At 38.8% G+C, this 17992-nt stretch overlaps 1 non-coding gene and 1 pseudogene across 1 annotated transcript; both read right to left on the minus strand.

Moving 5' to 3' along the window:
- Window positions 1–13135: 13135 nt before the first annotated feature.
- Window positions 13136–13241, minus strand: LOC133315713 (small nucleolar RNA R71). The gene has a single exon (XR_009752119.1). It is a non-coding gene; the product is annotated as a small nucleolar RNA R71 (small nucleolar RNA).
- Window positions 13242–16096: 2855 nt separating this feature from the next.
- On the minus strand, window positions 16097–17985 carry LOC133315712 (L-type lectin-domain containing receptor kinase IX.1-like; annotated as a pseudogene).
- Window positions 17986–17992: the final 7 nt, after the last annotated feature.

Here is a 17992-nt window from a genome sequence, read left to right on the forward strand (position 1 = left end):
GAAGAGTTCAGAAAGGTTGAGCTTGACAGGGTAAAGATGATGTTCTGAATATAAATGTTCGATCAGATGGAATAAGATAACATAACTTATATAATGACTTCCCTAGCAACGATTTCCCTCGCACTATACATTGCAAGTCCAGGTTATGAAGAGTGATTTTAAATTATATATATGATGACTTCAAGTGTACGATTTGCTGCTGTTTTTATTCCCAGTCAATATTTTTATTTTATATGGGGTTATTGAATCTGTTAAAGGATATAGGTTCTATATCAAGGTGGGTCCCTCTTGATTTATTATTTTATTTTTATTTTTAATGAGACCACGTCAAGTTTATTTTACTAACATCGTGTGACATGAGATTCCTTTAGCCATTTATATAAAAAAAACCTAAAAAACTATATTTTTAATATGAGATTAATATTTTTTATGTTATAGGAAAAAATTATCTCGTACACATGAACCTCACACTTCTATGTATGTGGAATTTATATATTTTTTTCTTCTCTTTTTTCTTTTCGTATAGCCTTATATGAAATTCATATCTTTATGTATGTGTAAGAAATATATTTCTTATAATATGAGAAACATTTACACTTTTAATATTTGACATTTGAAAAATCATGAACATTACAGTTATGCATTTAAACAATTTTGTTACGTACGGGTACTTCTCCCAAAAAAATCTATTTTCTGAGATTAAGTGTGCTAAAATATTAATGAATTAGTAAAGATACCTCGGTGCCCTACGGAGAAATTTTCCAACAGAAAATAAAGCAAAATAATATATTTATATAAGGGAAAATGTGTATCATTTTAAAAGATATAAAATTGTGTTATTTTAAGAGAGAAAAAGAGATAGATAAAGATAGAGAGAGGGTTGACAAAAAAAAGTAAAGGTGTAGGTCTCACATCTTTGTAATAGTAAAATGATATAAGTTGTATCATTTAAAATAATAAATATTTTTTCCTTTCGTATAATTACGTTGACCTCTTCAAGGGTTTGTTAACTGTGCTTACGCCTTTTTTGTTTGAAAAATAGCTCTTGCCTGCCTTGCTTTTTGTACAGTTCCTATCCTTTGACAATTTTTTATAGAAAAACTACACATATCTTTTCTACATCCTCGTACGCATCATATATAATTTCTTTAAAAATAACAAAGAAAAATAAATGTAACTTTCTAAATAGAAGAGTCTAATTATAAGGAAAAAATATTTTTTCTTTTAAATGACACACCTTATATCTTTTCACTTTCATAAAGATGTGGGACCCACATTTTTTTTTCCTTCTCAATTCTCTCTTTTTCTTTATCTATCTTTTTCAATTTCTTAAAATAACACAACTTTACATTTTAAAATGATACACAATTTTTTCTTATAATAATCACTGGCCTTAACAACGTCACCATAATTATCCCTAAAAAAAAGAAGGGGGAGAAACATATGTTGAATTTTGGACAGCATTCAACATGGAAAATTAATTAGATGGTCTCTTTTTCTTTCGTATCCTTCTTCCTCTCTCTCTCTCTCTCTCTTCTTTCTCTCTACTCGGCTCACATGAGCCGGGTCCACCAAATATCTGCTCTTCAACGGGTACATATTACTAGCTTTTAGGTTTTCACTTTTAATTGGACGCTAAATGTTCGTGACATGTTCCCAACGTATTTTTTATAAACTGATTAAGATTAAGAGTGTTTGAAAAGAAATATATCCTGACAATTAGGGTTGGCAAAACCTGCTCCGGCCCGGCTCAACGCGCATTCAATCCGAAAAAAACGAGCTAGGTTAGGATTGACTCAAAAAAGAAAAATGAGCCAGAAAATCCAACCCAACCCGACCCGAGTCGGGTTAAGGTTGGCTCTCGGGTTGGCTAAAAAATATGGTTCGCGGGTTGGCTTGAAAAAATAGGTCGCGAGTTGGCTCGACAATTGCTTGTGGGTTGGCTCGTTTTCAGTCTATTTAAATGACCATGTAGTATTAATGCACCAGACATGTGGCTTCCATCAACTTAAACAAAAGGTTACAAAATGAGATATAAAAGCAAAATATTTTAGTTTCAAATTTGTTTCACAACAAATTTGCATCAACATCAATAAATAATCAGAACCACTTGCTACCAAGTGGGTAAGATATTTGAACCAAACAAAGTCAGCACAACCTAACAATATAAAAATGGCATGGATGTAAGAGAATTAGAGACTTAGGTTTAGAGAAGGAAGAAAAATGACAGCATGTGTGGATTTTTTTCATTTTTGTATATTATATTTTGTATTTTTTATAAAAAAAATACTCAACCAGCGAGCTGGCTTGTTTGACCCGCGGGTTGGTTCGTTTTTCTCACGAGTTGGCTCGGGTTGACAGCTCATTTTTGCTAACCCATTTTTGCGGGTTACGAGCCAACCAGACGGGTTTGCTTATTTTTGCCAACCTTACTGACAATACAACTGTTAGGTCCTGGATAGACCGTATTGCTATACCGTGAGGTATGCGCTCAGAGATAATGTATATGAGGTGTATACTAGGCTTATAGCCGAGGTCCCAATCACTGTGCACAAGCAATAGGCTTATAGCCAAGGAGTGAGTGTATGTACAGTGTGGACAATATTCGTAAAGATGATGTTCTGCATATAAATGTTCGATCAGATGGAATAAGATAACATAACTTATATAATGACTTCCCTAGCAACGATTTCCCTCGCACTATACATTGCAAGTCCAGGTTATGAAGAGTGATTTTAAATTATATGATGACTTCAAGTGTACGATTTGCTGCTGTTTTTATTTTATATGGGGTTATTGAATCTGTTAAAGGATATAGGTTCTATATCAAGGTGGGTCCCTCTTGATTTTTTTTTTTTATTTTTTTTTTTAATGAGACCACGTCAAGTTTATTTTACTAACATCGTGTGACATGAGATTCCTTTAGCCATTTATATAAAAAAACCCCTAAAAAACTATATTTTTAATATGAGATTAATATTTTTTAGGGAAAAGTTCACCAATGTCCTTGTGATTTGTTTCAGAATCACTTATGTTCCTGTGGTTTTTTTTGTATCACATATGCCCCTGTGCTTTGTAAAAAATTAAAAACCACAGGGACATATGTGATAAAAAACATATCATTTTGCAAACTATAGGAGCATATGTGATAGAAAAAAAATACAGGGACATAGGTGATTCTGAAACAAACCATAGGGACATTGGTGAACTTTTCCCTATTTTTTATGTTATAGGAAAAAATTATCTCGTACACATGAACCTCACACTTCTATGTATGTGGAATTTATATTTTTTTTCTTCTCTTTTTTCTTTTCGTATAGCCTTATATGAAATTCATATCTTTATGTATTTGTAGGAAATATATTTCTTATAATATGATAAACATTTACACTTTTAATATTTGACATTTGAAAAATCATGAACATTACAGTTATGCATTTAAACAATTTTGTTACGTACGGGTACTTCTCCCAAAAAAATCTATTTTCTGAGATTAAGTGTGCTAAAATATTAATGAATTAGTAAAGATACCTCGGTGCCCTACGGAGAAATTTTCCAACAGAAAATAAAGCAAAATAATATATTTATACAAGGAAAAATGTGTATCATTTTAAAGGATATAAAATTGTGTTATTTTAAAAGAGAGAAAGAGATAGATAAAGATAGAGAGAGAGAGTTGACAAAAAAAAGTAAAATTGTATATCTCACCTCTTTGTAAGAGTGAAATGATATAAGTTGTGTTATTTAAAATGATAAATATTTTTTTCTTTTGTATAATTACGTTGACCTCTTCAAGGGTTTGTTAACTGTGCTTACGCCTTTTTTGTTTGAAAAATAGCTCTTGCCTCCTTTGCTTTTTGTACAGTTCCTATCCTTTGACAATTTTTTTATAGAAAAACTACACATATCTTTTCTACATCCTCGTACGCATCATATACAATTTCCTTAAAAATAACAAAGAAAAATAAATGTAACTTTCTAAATAGAAGAGTCTAATTATAAGGAAAAAAATATTTATTCTTTTAAATGACACACCTTATATCTTTTCACTTTCATAAAGATGTGGGACCCACATTTTTTTCTTCTTCTCAATTCTCTCTTTTTCTTTATCTATCTTTTTCAATTTCTTAAAATAACACAACTTTACATTTTAAAATGATACACAATTTTTCCTTATAATAATCACTGGCCTTAACAACGTCACCATAATTATCCCTAAAAAAAAGAAGGGGGAGAAACATATGTTGAATTTTGGACAGCATTCAACATGGAAAATTAATTAGATGGTCTCTTTTTCTTTCGTATCCTTCTTCCTCTCTCTCTCTCTCTCTCTCTTCTTTCTCTCTACTCGGCTCACATGAGCCGGGTCCACCAAATATCTGCTCTTCAACGGGTACATATTACTAGCTTTTAGGTTTTCACTTTTAATTGGACGCTAAATGTTCGTGACATGTTCCCAACGTATTTTTTATAAACTGATTAAGATTAAGAGTGATTGAAAGGAAATATATCCTGACAATTAGGGTTGGCAAAACCTGCTCCGGCCCGGCTCAACGCGCATTCAATCCGAAAAAAACGATCTAGGTTAGGATTGACTCAAAAAAGAAAAATGAGCCAGAAAATCCAACCCAACCCGACCCGAGTCGGGTTAGGGTAGGCTCTCAGGTTGGCTCAAAAATATGGCTCGCGGGTTGGCTTGAAAAAATAGGTCGCGAGTTGGCTTGAAAATTGCTTGTGGGTTGCTCATTTTCAGTCTATTTAAATGACCATGTAGTATTAATGTACCAGACATGTGGCTTCCATCAACTTAAACAAAGGGTTACAAAATGAGAAATAAAAGCAAAATATTTTAGTTTCGAATTTTCTTCACAACAAATTTGCATCAACATCAATAAATAATCAGAACCACTTGCTACCAAGTGAGTAAGATATTTGAACCAAACAAAGTCAGCACAGCCTAACAATATAAAAATGGCGTGGATGTGAGAGAATTATAGACTTAGGTTTAGAGAAGGAAGAAAAATGACAGCATGTGTGGACTTTTTTCCATTTTTGTATATTATATTTTGTATTTTTTATAAAAAAAATACTCAACCAGCGAGTTGGCTTGTTTGACCCGCGGGTTGGCTCGTTTTTCTCACGAGTTGGCTCGGGTCGGATTGGCTCGGGTTGGCAGCTCATTTTTGCTAACCCAACCTGGCTCATTTTTTGCGAGTTACGAGCCAACCAGACGGGTTTGCTTGTTTTTGCCAACCCTACTGACAATACAACTGTTAGGTCCTGGATAGACCGTATTACTATACCGTGAAGTATGCGCTCAGAGGTAATGTATATCAGGTGTAAACTAGGCTTATAGCCGAGGTCCCAATCACTGTGCACAAGCAATAGGCTTATAGCCAAGGGGTGGGTGTGTGCACAGTGTGGGCAGTATTTGTAAATAGGTTAGAAATGTTTACCCGGGGTCCTTAGGCTCTTATTTATAAGGATTACCTTCTTAGGCTTGGGCCTTTTGAGCTCCCCAAATTGTAATAGGATTCAACTCTCTTTTCTGTTGGGATGTGATCCTTATCTTGTGCCCTTTGACTGTTTAGAGTTGTTGAGATGCTTATGACTCTATCTCTTAGTAGATTCCTAGGTGGGTAGTTGGGATATGATATTCATATCCAAAACAGTTGCCCCCAGCTCGGTATTCCGAGGCTTGGAATACCGAGGTGCTGTTATGTCACCTCGGATCTGGTTTGTCCGAGTTCATTGGTTTCAGAATTGTGTCTTTGAAAGTTTGGCTTCTGTGACTACTCGAAATTAATTTTGCCGAGGTCATTTGCATAACTTTTCTTGTTCTTCCTTGGCATTGCGTATGAAGTTGATTTTAATCATGTCGGATTTTTCATGAGTCCATTTTATGCCTTTAGGGATTGTCGGTCCAAATTTCGATCTCGTCGTGCTGGGCCGAGTTGAAGGTCTTGGCCATGTTACGACTTTCGGTTGCCACTTTGTGGTCGAGTTCCTGTCGACGTCTTGATCTAGGTCGGATTTTGTTCTTATCCTACTGTCCTGACCTTTCACTTCTTGCCTGCGGTGACGGTTATGGACTTCCACGTGTCTCTTTTCTAGTGGCGGTTCGTGCATCGTGGGTCGAGCGCCGTTCTAAGCCTTTGTAGGTCATGATTGTGCTCATTAAACGCGTGCAGAAGCGATTTTACAACTTTTCCCATGGCTACTCAGTCGTTTGAGGTCCTTTCATCTTCGCGCCTGTGGCTTTGTTTCCCCTTTAAATACCAGTTTTTAAAATGGTATAGGATTTTCGTTCATCTGGATTGCCTTTTACATTCTACTTCCCTGCTTAATTTCTCTCCACCTTCAGGCGCATTTCTTTGAGTTTCTGGGTCTTCCCTCGTTGTCAAGGCATTCTGAGTGTGTTAACCTTCTTCTCAGTCCTTATCTTGACTAGGTATCTTTTCTTCTTTTCATACTTTTTGTTTCAAGTATTAGTTTATATTTCCTGTTGGGGAGGAGTGTTTCTTGAGCTCTCCTTAAACCAAGTGGGTAATGGATATTCCTGGTTCTTCTTGTGCGGCTGTTGGTCGAAATGATGGAGGGGATCTTAACGAGGAAATGGTAAAGGAGTTACCTCGAGCCGTCCAGTATTGGTTCTATGGTAGGGAATACACCGAGGAGGAGAAGCTCCAGCAGCTTCTCCGAAGCCACCGAGGGGGTCGTCGCGTCTCCCGAGGTGGACGTTGTAGGAGAGGTAGAGGCCGGAGAGGGAGTGGGAGTCATCAACCTTAATTTTGGCAGGGGTGTTCCTCCTTCGGTCCCTAACCCTTCGATTTCTGGGTTGGGCTCCTCTCCTGACCCAGCTCCTTTATCTTATATTTTACCATCATCCCAGGTGGCCCCAGGTCCGAGGTCCGTTTTAAATCGGATTCCCCCTCTTAGGTTGAGTGATAGTTCTTCAAGTCTTTCTTCATCCGAGTTGGGTTTTCCAAGGTCAGATGTTCCTTCTTGCTTTGATGATTCAGCTTCTAGTCGAGTGCCTTTTGTCGATCTTGTCAGTAGTTCTGACGACTCCATCCCTTTTTCTTGGAGTCCAGGCTTGCCGCCATCTGATTTTGGGAGTCCCAGATCGGATTTGGTTGATTTTTGTACTGATCCTCATCCTTCATATTCCAGGGCCACAATCATGGAGGGATCCGACGTTCAAGATTGGGTTCTTCTCGAAGTCCGACAAAAGAGGTCCACAATGTCTCCTGTCGACGTGGCCCAACTTCTAGTTGGAGACCCCAGTGGGGTGGATATGCTCCCAGCAGGTGATCTTCCGGTGTGTGCGGGTCCTATTTTGGACAAGCCCCATTTATTTTTCCTTTACCGGGATCTGATTACCAAGTTAGGGATTCGATTTCCCTTCACCGAGTTCCAGATGGTCGTGATTCGTAGGCTTCGGATTGCGCCTTCACAACTTCATCTCAACTCATGGGCCTTCATCCGGGGTTTCGAGCAAGTGTGCGCATACCTCTGTCTTCCTTGTACAGTTTTCCTTTTTTTTCACTTTTTTTTATGTATATACAGCCCGGACTGGGACCGAGGCTAAGGAGAGAAAGGGTTGGGTTACTCTTCGAGGTGCTCCGAACCGGGGTATTTTTATCCCCTACTCCCAATCTTTCGAGGGTTTTAAGGACACATACTTCAGGGTAGTAGCTCGTTGAGACTGCCTCCCCTGGTTTGCCTCGTCTTTATCAGATGGAGGGGATTTGGCATGTCGGTTTGAGCTTTATTGGACGCAGAATCATTATCAACGGCATCCTAAGGACTATGCTACTCCAGGAGTAGCTCTTTCCGATTCGGAGAGACTGGCGACGTCCGTCCTGATTGGTTATGCCCGAAAATTTGGCATTATCGATTTGAGTCGGATTGTAGATAAATTTGGAGAGGGTCTCCTCCGCGAGCTTGGTATGTGATTTTCCTTTACGACCTGTTTTCGATATATCTAATGACTTGAGTTCTGATCTTTGAAAATCCTTTGAAGTTAGCATGACGAGCGAGGAGTACAGGAAGTTTTTGTCCAAGCCAAAGAAGACTTCTAAGGGGAAGGCTAAAGTAGATCTTTCCTCCGAGGTCGAGACTACCAAGAGACGACGGATTGACATCGGTCAGGGCGGTAGTTCGGCCACTGACGAGGTTATTTCAACCGATGTTTCGGCTGCCCTCTTTACATCCTCGCCATCTCCACTTCCCCCTCCTCCTCCCACTCCTCAAGGGGACCTGATTATCTTGGAACCTGGGGAGTTGTGGAAGGTCGGGATCACGAATCGACTTAGGGCTGTGCTGAAGCCTCCTCAACAGTTTATGGGCTCTTCGACCTTGACTTTCGAGCTGAGGAGCCTGATAGCTCGTCTGGAAGAGGATTCTCTGAAGGCGTCTTCCTTGCTCCAGTCATTTCAAGACCTCCACCAAAGGCTCGATTTGTCGGCTGCTTCCAATTCATCCCTTGCCCTCAAGGTGGAAGAACTTTTGGGGAAGAATGGAGAGCTCGGTAAGACGAAGTCAGAGCTGGAAAGGAGAGTTCAGGAATTGAATTTGGAGCTGGAGGAGGTGAAGAAAACTTCGGAGTCGGCCAATATCAGGGTGGAAGACTTGAGGATGGAAAAAGAGGCTCTTTCCAAGTCTTTGGCCGACAAGGACATCCAGATTCGAAAGCTGCAGGCCGACATTGATGAGGCTAAGGCCGTGATCGTGAATGCTGCTACTGGGGCCTTTGCCAATGCCATTGCTCAAGCCCAGGTTCTGAATCCTGGCCTTATTACTGATGGGATGGACGTTTCTTATTACGTGAAGGACGATGCTATCGTTCCTAGGACTCCGGGTTCAGACTCTGCTGATGAGGAAGAGACCGAAGCCGAGGTTCAAGAGGCCGTTTCTCCTCACGTGGATTAATGAAGGGGTCGGAATGCCGACTTTCATTTTGTAACCTTGTTACGGGCCCCTTGAGCCTCTTTTTTTATTTGTCTGAACATAATTGCCGCTTTGGGTCAGCTTCAAAACTTATGCTTTAATGTTATTTTCTGAGATCGTTGCTTTACTTCTCTTTTACTTATATGTTCAATGTTCAATTTCGATCTCGTGATTGTCGACTCATGATTTGCCGAGATTTCTTTAACCGATCTAGGATTATTTTTTGTTCGTTAACAAAATTTTTATTCCTTCATTTGATCGCGAAGCTCTTGAGGCTTCAATTGCTTAAATAGAAATCGATATGCATAGATAACACAATTGAGGTCACTGCTCATTTTATTTGATTTCAAATGAAATCTATTTACAAGACCGATCTTAAGAGCTCGTTTTATTTGCTTTGAAATAAATCTACCTACTGACTGAACTTATGATCTCGTCTTATTTGCGTAAAAATAAATCTATCTACTGACTGAGCTTGAGAGCTAGTCTTATTATCTCGAAAGTCAGACTTCAGGCCTAATTATAGTAGACCTTTTCGCTGGTCCGCGTTCCAAGTTCTCTTTACTGGCTTCTTGGAGATAGTTTCCAAGGTGTAGGCTCCATTTCCCAAGTTTTCTTTGACTTTGTAGGGGCCTTCCCAGTTCGCGGCGAGCTTTCCATCTCTGACATTCTTGTTGCCGATGTCGGCTCTTCTTAGCACCAGGTCGTCACTCTGAAATGACCGAGGTCTGACCTTCTTATTGAATCTAGCAGTTACTAGGCGCTTCACCATCATATTCTTATATCTGGCGTTCTCCCTGCATTCATCCAATAGGTCGAGTTCTACAGTGAGTGCCTCTCTGTTTTGACTTTCAGTTCCTCGTAATCTTTGTACCCTCCTCCAAGATGGTTCGCCGATTTCCACCGGAATCATGGCCTCGCACCCATATGTCAGCTTGAAGGGGGTTTCTTCTGTGGCGGATTGAGTCTTGTTCTGTAACCTCACAAGACGAGGTGTAGTTATTGCACCCAATTTCCTTTGGCTTCGAACAACCTTTTCTTGAGCCCGTTTATAATCACCTTGTTGGCAGACTCGGCTTGTCCGTTGGTCTGAGGATGTTCTACTGATGCAAACCGATGTGTAATCTTGAAGTCGGTCGTTAACTCTTGGAACTTTCTATCAGCGAACTGTGTCCCGTTGTCCGTGATGATCTCGGCGGGAAGTCCGAATCGGCTAATCAAGTTTCTTTCAAAGAACCTCTGTATTATCGCCGAGGTAATGGTGGTGAGGGGTTCAGCCTCAATCCATTTGGTGAAGTAGTCAACTTCCACTATCAACCATTTGACCTGTCCTTCAGCCGCGGTGAAGGGTCCCAGCAAGTCCATCCCCCATTTGAAGAATGGCCATGGAGCCGTAATGGTTTGCAGCTCTTCAGGAGGAGCACGAAAATGAGTGTATGCTTCTGACATTGCTCGCACCTTCTGACGTGTTCCTTCGCGTCCGCCTCCATCGTAGGCCAGTAGTATCCTGCCCTTAGTGTCTTTCTGGCTAGAGCTTTTCTTCCCATGTGATGTTCATTTATGCCCTAATGGATCTCGACCAACACATACTCAGCTTCGTTCTTATTTAGGCATTTCAGCATGGGTGTGTAGAAACCCATTTTTTAGAGTTGCCCTTTTACTATGGTAAAGCAGGCCGAGTTCCTCACGAGTTTTCTGGCCTCTAGTGTTTCGTCTGGCAGGACTCCTTTTTCCAGGTAGGTCACTGTTGGCCTTCTCCAATCCTTAGTCTCGGTTATCACCATGACGCAGGTCGGCTCCAGGATGCTCTGTTGTATTACAGTGCGATGGTTTCCTGAGCCTTTCGAGCTGGCGAGTTTTGATAGGATGTCTGCCCTGCTATTTTCGTTTCGAGGTATGTATTGGATTACAACCTCGTCGAACTCGGCTAATAGCTCCTTAACCTGTTGGAGATACTTCATCATGAGAGGACCCTTAGCTTGATATTTTCCCTTAACTTGTGACGTAACCAGCTGAGAGTCACTCAGGATCTTTATCCTCCTGGCTCTGTGCTCTTTGGCTTGCATGATCCCGGCAATTAACGCCTCGTATTCAGCTTGGTTATTTGAGGTCGGAAATGCTAGGTGAAGTGAGTGTTCAATGGACACTCCCTCCGGGCTTTCAACTATCACCTCGGCTCCGCTCCCCTTAGAGTTCGAGGATCCGTCGACATATATTGTCCAGAGATCTTCATTCTCTTGTCCCACTTCTTTGGATGGGGTTAGCTCCAGGATGAAGTCAGCTGATGTGCCTCTGGCATGTGATGTTTTCCAAGCCAAAAATAATAAGAAATTAGTCATAAAAGAGAATTTATTGTATATTAATTACTTTTACTAGTTAGTTTTCCTATTTCAGTTTATTTTTCATCTTTTATATCATTTTTGCAGGTTAAAGCAAGAAGAAATAGGAAAATTGAGAAAACTTGAAAAAGGAAAGTGGCGCTACCCGCGCCACTTTGGCGTTGTTACAACGCCGGAAGCAGTACAAAGACCAGAAAGTTGGCACGGGAGCCACGCCAGTTTGGCGCTACTCACGCGAGAAACCAACAAAGGCCAAGATTTTGGTGCTAGACCCGCGCGGATTTCAGCGTCGAGGCAATTTCGAACTTAAAAGGACGCTGTGAGGGTTCTTTAAGTTACTTTTTGACGACGGAGCAGAACAAGGATTCGTGAGGGAGGAGAAGAGTAGAGGATCGTTCTTCGTTTTTCCTAGTAATTTTATTTTGAATTCTATTTTATAATTGTATGTCGGCTATGTCTATGGCTGGCTAATCTCTTTTATTGTAGTTAGGGTCACAAACCTTATGTGAACCCTTGTTACGACGGATTTGTTTATTTTTATTCGTTTATATAAATTTCTTTATCTTTACCTTGTGCGAAATGTCTATTTTCTTTATTAGACTTGATCAATCTAATAGTGGATGATAGCTTGAGGGTTAGAACCCTAGATAGGAATATTGGGGTTTTTGGTCTTGAAAGGGGGTAAGATAGCAATTATTATGCATGCTAGGAATAGATGTATAATTAATTGCAGATGCTTTAATTATCGTGTTCATTGCTTAATTTTCATGAGGGGTTACTAAGGGATTAGGATTCCAAGTGAGATTAAAGGGTTAAATTGCCAAGGGATTGAGATTTAACTAATTAATTCTAGATGATAATTATCTGAGTATTTATATAAATAAGTATTTTTAAATCAATCCAAGGTAAGAAGTGGGGATCATATGGTGAGTTCACTCTAGCTACAATTCTTTCTCTCAATTACAAAAAGCCATATCTGTTTCTTTCTTAAAAGCAAAAAAATCTAAAAATATGTTTTATTTTAATTCTCATTATTCTCAAATCCACAACAATTTTCACAAACTATTTGAACTCCTCCATTCTTGAAAGGACTGTTAATTGATAAACGATCACAATCCCTGTAGAGACGAACTTTGCTTACTATTATATTACTTGTGCGATCGGTATACTTGCCGGTGAGCATCAAGTTTTTGGCGTCGTTGCCGGGGATTGACGTATCTTTTATCAATTAATTATGATTTTTAAGATTGGATTTTTATTTTATTTTTATTTTTGATTTCTCTGTTATTCTTGAACAGTGCTACCAATCCCTTTTTTGAGTTGTATGCGGGGTAAAGAGCCGGAATTTCCACTTGACTTGGAGATTACAAAAACAGAAAAGAGAAACAGGAAACTTGCTCGGAAGAAGCTTGCATTCAACGAGTTGGGAATTCTGTTTGAAAAAGCACACAAGATGGCAGGGAATAATGAAGCGGACAATCCACTCATGGACACCATTCTGACGCCACTATTTAACAGGCCCAATTCAAGTGTTGTCCATCCTGAAGTTGGCAACAATAATTGGGAGCTCAAGTCTGATAATATTCGACTGGTGGAGAGAGCTCAGTTTGGTGGAAAGTATGATGAAGACCTTCATAGGTTCATAAACAGATTCCTGATGATCTGTGACTCGATTAAACATCCTCAAGTGTCCAATGATGCAGTCCGGCCGAGACCGTTTCCTTTTGCTCTTAAAGGAAAAGCTTTGAATTGGTTGGAGAGGCAGCCTGCGAGGAGTATTCCCTCATAGGAGAATTTATCAAACAAGTTCTTTGCGGAGTTCTTCTCGATGGAAAGATACAATCAAATGGTGAATGATATCACCAATTTCACTCAAGCTGAGGGTGAAACTATGTGTGCAGCCTGGAATCGGTTCAAAGATCTAATGAGGAGGTGTCCTCATTACCCCATGACCAACGGTGATCAGGTCCGGATCTTCTTCAGCGGTTGTAAACCGGAAATCCGGATGGTTCTGAATGGTGCAACAGGTGGCATTATTAAAACTCTGAGAGCAAATGAGACTCTTGAGTTGATTGAGAGGATGGATGCCAATGAAAATGAAGTGCTGTCATCCAAGCCTAAGAGAGGTATCCTTCAACTGAAAGGTAATGATTCGGTGCTGGCTGAAAACAGTTTGTTATCTCAGCAGATAGCAAACTTGACCTCAAGGCTTGATAGATGCAGCTTGCTGGTGTTCAGACTAAAGCTGCTCCTGTTGTGTGTGAGTATTGCCAGGACAATCATGAGTCTAATAAATGTCCTTTGATGCCTTCTGATTCACCACAACAAGTACAGGTGAATGGCGTTTAGTATGATCAAAGACCTCTGCCACAAAATACTCCAAGAAATCATAATTTTCCTTTTGGAAGTAGCAATTTTTAGATGAGAGGTCAAGGAGGTGGTCTTGATTATAGTTCTAACAACTACCTGCTGCCTCCACCAATCCCAAACAAAGAACCTTCTGATTTGGAGAGGTTAGTTGGATAAATGGCTCAACACTCCAATGCCTTCATGGAAGAGACTCAGGAAAATACCAGAAATACACAAGCCTCCATCAGAATGTAAAGATAAAGTAAGAAATAAGTAATACAGAACTTAAAAGTAAAAAATACCAGAGTAGTAGAGAGTCTTGGTTTTCTTGAATTTTTAGTCTTTATTTTTTATCATGCTCCTTATGAGATAAATTTCTAAGTAGGTTAAGGGTGAGGTAGAAGTAGCCCTTTTTTGTCTTAGGATGAACTTGTAATGAATTAATGTTTTCCTTAATGAATTATGAGATATTCCTTGGTTAAATGCTCTAATTTTGTAACACCCTTTGGTTTGCAACCTCATCCCAAGGCCACTTGATCGATGATACCCTTACAGAGAAGTGTGGAGCAAGATTAGAAATCTTAGGATATTTTGCTATGAGTCAGAGGAATATCCAGTAGGAGGAGCACTGTTATGTGTAAATCACTTTTGCTAGTGATCCCTTCAGCCATGCTCTTCTGAGAAGGCAAACATAATCTTCTTAGATTTTCAATTCGCGGATCTCCTAGTATGATTTGGTGTAAAAGCCTTTTGCTCCAGTTTACTTGGGAGTTACTTAAGCCGTTCAAGGTGAAAGGAGCGTAATTCCTTTCTAAATCCATATAACATTGAAGGAACAACCAAGAGGGCAAAAATACTGATCCCAAGACCTACTGTTTCCTTTATTGATTTTACTTCTTCTAAATCACTATTTTACACCATACTTGATACTTTCAAACCTCACAATTGCTTTTGATAATTATGCTACAATACTCGATTTGTTAAGCTCTTGATGGTATTTGTTACTTTTAAGTTCTCTGTTACTTATTTCATGTTCCAATCTTATCCTTCTCTCGATTTATTGTAATTTGAGTTCAGTGAAGTTAAGAAAAACACCCAGTACTTAGCCCTTCTAGATTGGTTAACTTGTTTAACTAGCTGATGGCAAGTGTTCTTTGGTGAATCCTAACTTAGAACAAGTTGGCTCCTAAACATGAGTGCTCTTTACTTTTAATTGCTCCTCGAGTAATTTCATTTCTTTCGAACACAACTTTTACATTTGTTCCCTGAGTACGGTAATCTGGGGCTCACATGAAACCCTATATTAGTTGATGCGTATGCTTGCGCAATTTGTATAAATTTTCTCTCCTTTGATTAATTGCTCCATGAACATAGTATTTGCTATGCATTACTTTTGTTCCCATATTTTTCTGAGCTCATCTTGACTCAACATACCCCAAAACTCATTGTAATTACACTTTTATCTAAAAAGTGACTTGTACCGTAAAACTTAGATTTTATATCTAATTTATTTGAAAACTATTTGTAATTGAACCTTTATCTGAAAAGTGACTTATATTGTAAAAATTAGATTCTATATCTAATTTAACTAAAAATTATATGTAATTGCATTTTTATCTGAAAAGTGAGTTATACTGTAAAAATTAAAATATGTATCTAATTTATCTCATCATTAGATTTCTGATCAAATTAATATATAACACATTATGAAAAATTTCTAAATTTCCAGTATACTGATTCGGGTTATTATAAGTAGCGCATAATTGGGACAACATGAAAAATATTTTAGTTCATTTAAATAATTACTTGATATATAAAGCATTTCGGATCACAGTAATTATTTTAAAAAGCCGAGAAATTAATTAACAAATGCTCTTAAAAACAATTATATATTAGTAAAACCAAAATTTTAATTATATTATCCATTTATTACTTTCAGGGGAATTGAGCACATTGTTAGGCATAAATCGGTCTTGTTTTTCACAAAAGAACTTCCAAAGTTCACCAATATTTTTATAATCTTCCTTAAGCCATCATCTACCTTATAATATATACCTGGGTCACGTAATTTTATAAATAGAAATACTCAACATGATACTTTTCTAATTCATTAAATTATATATGGGTTTCCTTTTTTTACGGTCAATATAAATAACAATTTATTTACATTGAATCCAAAACGATGTCGTTTTTAGATGAAAATCAAGTTATTTTTACAATTATAATTTATTTTAGGGATATAATAGTATTTTCCATTATAATTTTCTAATTTTATAACCCAAAACAACATTATTGTGAGAGTGAATGTATATAACTTATTTACTAACGTCACACGCTAGAAATATTAAACCCATTATATATTATATACTATCATGGAAACACAGGACACTAATAGTGATATGATAAACTAGTGCAAACAGAAGAAGTTACGCCAGCGTGATATCATTGATGTTGTATCAACGACCAATCTGAAAGATTGTGGTTGTGGAAGCTGCTGCTCCTGAGAGTACAGATGGCGCAGGAGCATGATATGTTGGAGCATGATATGTTGGAACAGGCCTCTTTGGTGGAAGGTTCGGCATAGCAGCCTCAAAATTAAGCAATTGAATTGCTTGTCGTATTGATGGTCTCAGATTTGCGTCTGGGTGAGCACACCACAATCCCACAATCATCAAACACTCTCCTTGTTTCTCATCAAAATCCTTCTTCAAAATCTCATCCATTGCCACAAGCAGCTCCCCTCTGCCATAATGACCCCAAACCCACTCAATCAATCCCATTTCTTCATCTTTGTCCTTCATAACATCAACGGCTTTCTTACCAGTAGCAATCTCCAAGGCAACAACCCCAAAACTATAGACATCCGACTCCTTACTTGCCCTACCTGTACTCACATATTCAGGAGCCAAATAGCCCAATGTTCCAGCCAACCCTGTTGTTTGTGGCCCAATTTCATGGTCCATGAGCTTAGCCAACCCGAAATCTCCAAGCTTGACATTGAAACTTGAATCTAGCATAACATTGCTTGATTTGATATCCCTATGCACCACACATCGTTCCCATTCTTCATGTAGATAGAGCACTGCAGATGCCAATCCAAGAGCTATCTTGTACCTCACACTCCAAGGAAGAGGTGCCCTTTTACCGAATAAATGAGAATCAAGGCTACCATTTGGCATGAACTCATAAACAAGCATAAACTCACCTCTGTCATGGCACCAACCCAAGAGCTGCACAAGATTCCTGTGTCTCAGTTGGCTAATGACTTTAACTTCGGTTACATACTCTTTCTTCCCCTGTCTAGAACCCTTTAATATTTTCTTCACAGCAACTGCTAAATCTAAATCAACAAAGTAGCCTTTGTAAACAGCTCCAAACCCACCTTGACCTAATTTCCTGTCCTTGGAGAAGTTATTGGTAACCAAAGCAAGCTCTCTGTGTGAGAACCTTCTTGGTCCTGCTCCTCTTTCAAGGTCATCATTGATCGAGGTTAAATTCATAGCCTCTTTTTTTTTGTTTTTGTTTTTGTTTTTCTTCCTCCAGAGTAACACACATGCTGCTGCAATTGCTACGACAACTAGAACACCACAAGAGACAGTTAGTATCACAACCAACCTTGTCTTCTTTGTATTATTTCCACCTTTATCCAAAGTTGAGTTGAACTCCCATGACATAAGATTATGGCCTTCTCCTAACGAACCTGTTGCAGCAGAAAATCCGATTGCAACCCATTCAGGCAGGACCGTCCTTAAATCAATTGGATATGAAAGACTGGTATTTTCTTGAGGATCAGAAGTTCTTTGGTATTTCCAAGTTACGCTTAAATTCTTGGTTGTAGAACTGTAGCTAATCCAAACATCAGCAGTGTCTCCACTATGTAGACTAGCATTCCAACGAGTAAAAACTGACGAAGAAATTGAATTATTGTTGATCCCAACATGTTGCATGGTCTAACAACTGGGCTAGGGGATGAAACTTTAGTTGTGGTGTTGAATAGGCCCAGAAAGCCACCAGAAGAATTGGGTGGGATTTCAGTTCCAACAGCAGCAAGGAAAAAGGCAAGTCCATGGCCATACTGAGTTTGATTTAGAGTGTCAATAAAGAAAGTGTAATGAGTTTTGAAGTCAGTGAGTTGACCTGTGCTAGAGTCCCAAAGTAACACCCTATTGGCATAGATGACCCTTCCAACTTGACACGTATACTGATTCAAGTTGAAATCAACACCTGATCCATCACGAAGTCCTGCAGATCCTTGGTAGAGTATGTTAGCATTACCTGGATTAAATTGAGGAATTTTGAAGTGAATTGAATTAGCAGGGAGGTTAAAGAAAAGACAGGATAACATAACTTAT

This window comes from Gastrolobium bilobum, unplaced genomic scaffold (assembly GCF_033153095.1).
Source record: "Gastrolobium bilobum isolate Gb01-03AN ecotype WA unplaced genomic scaffold, APGP_CSIRO_Gbil_v1 utg322788, whole genome shotgun sequence".
Classification (NCBI taxonomy): domain Eukaryota; kingdom Viridiplantae; phylum Streptophyta; class Magnoliopsida; order Fabales; family Fabaceae; genus Gastrolobium; species Gastrolobium bilobum.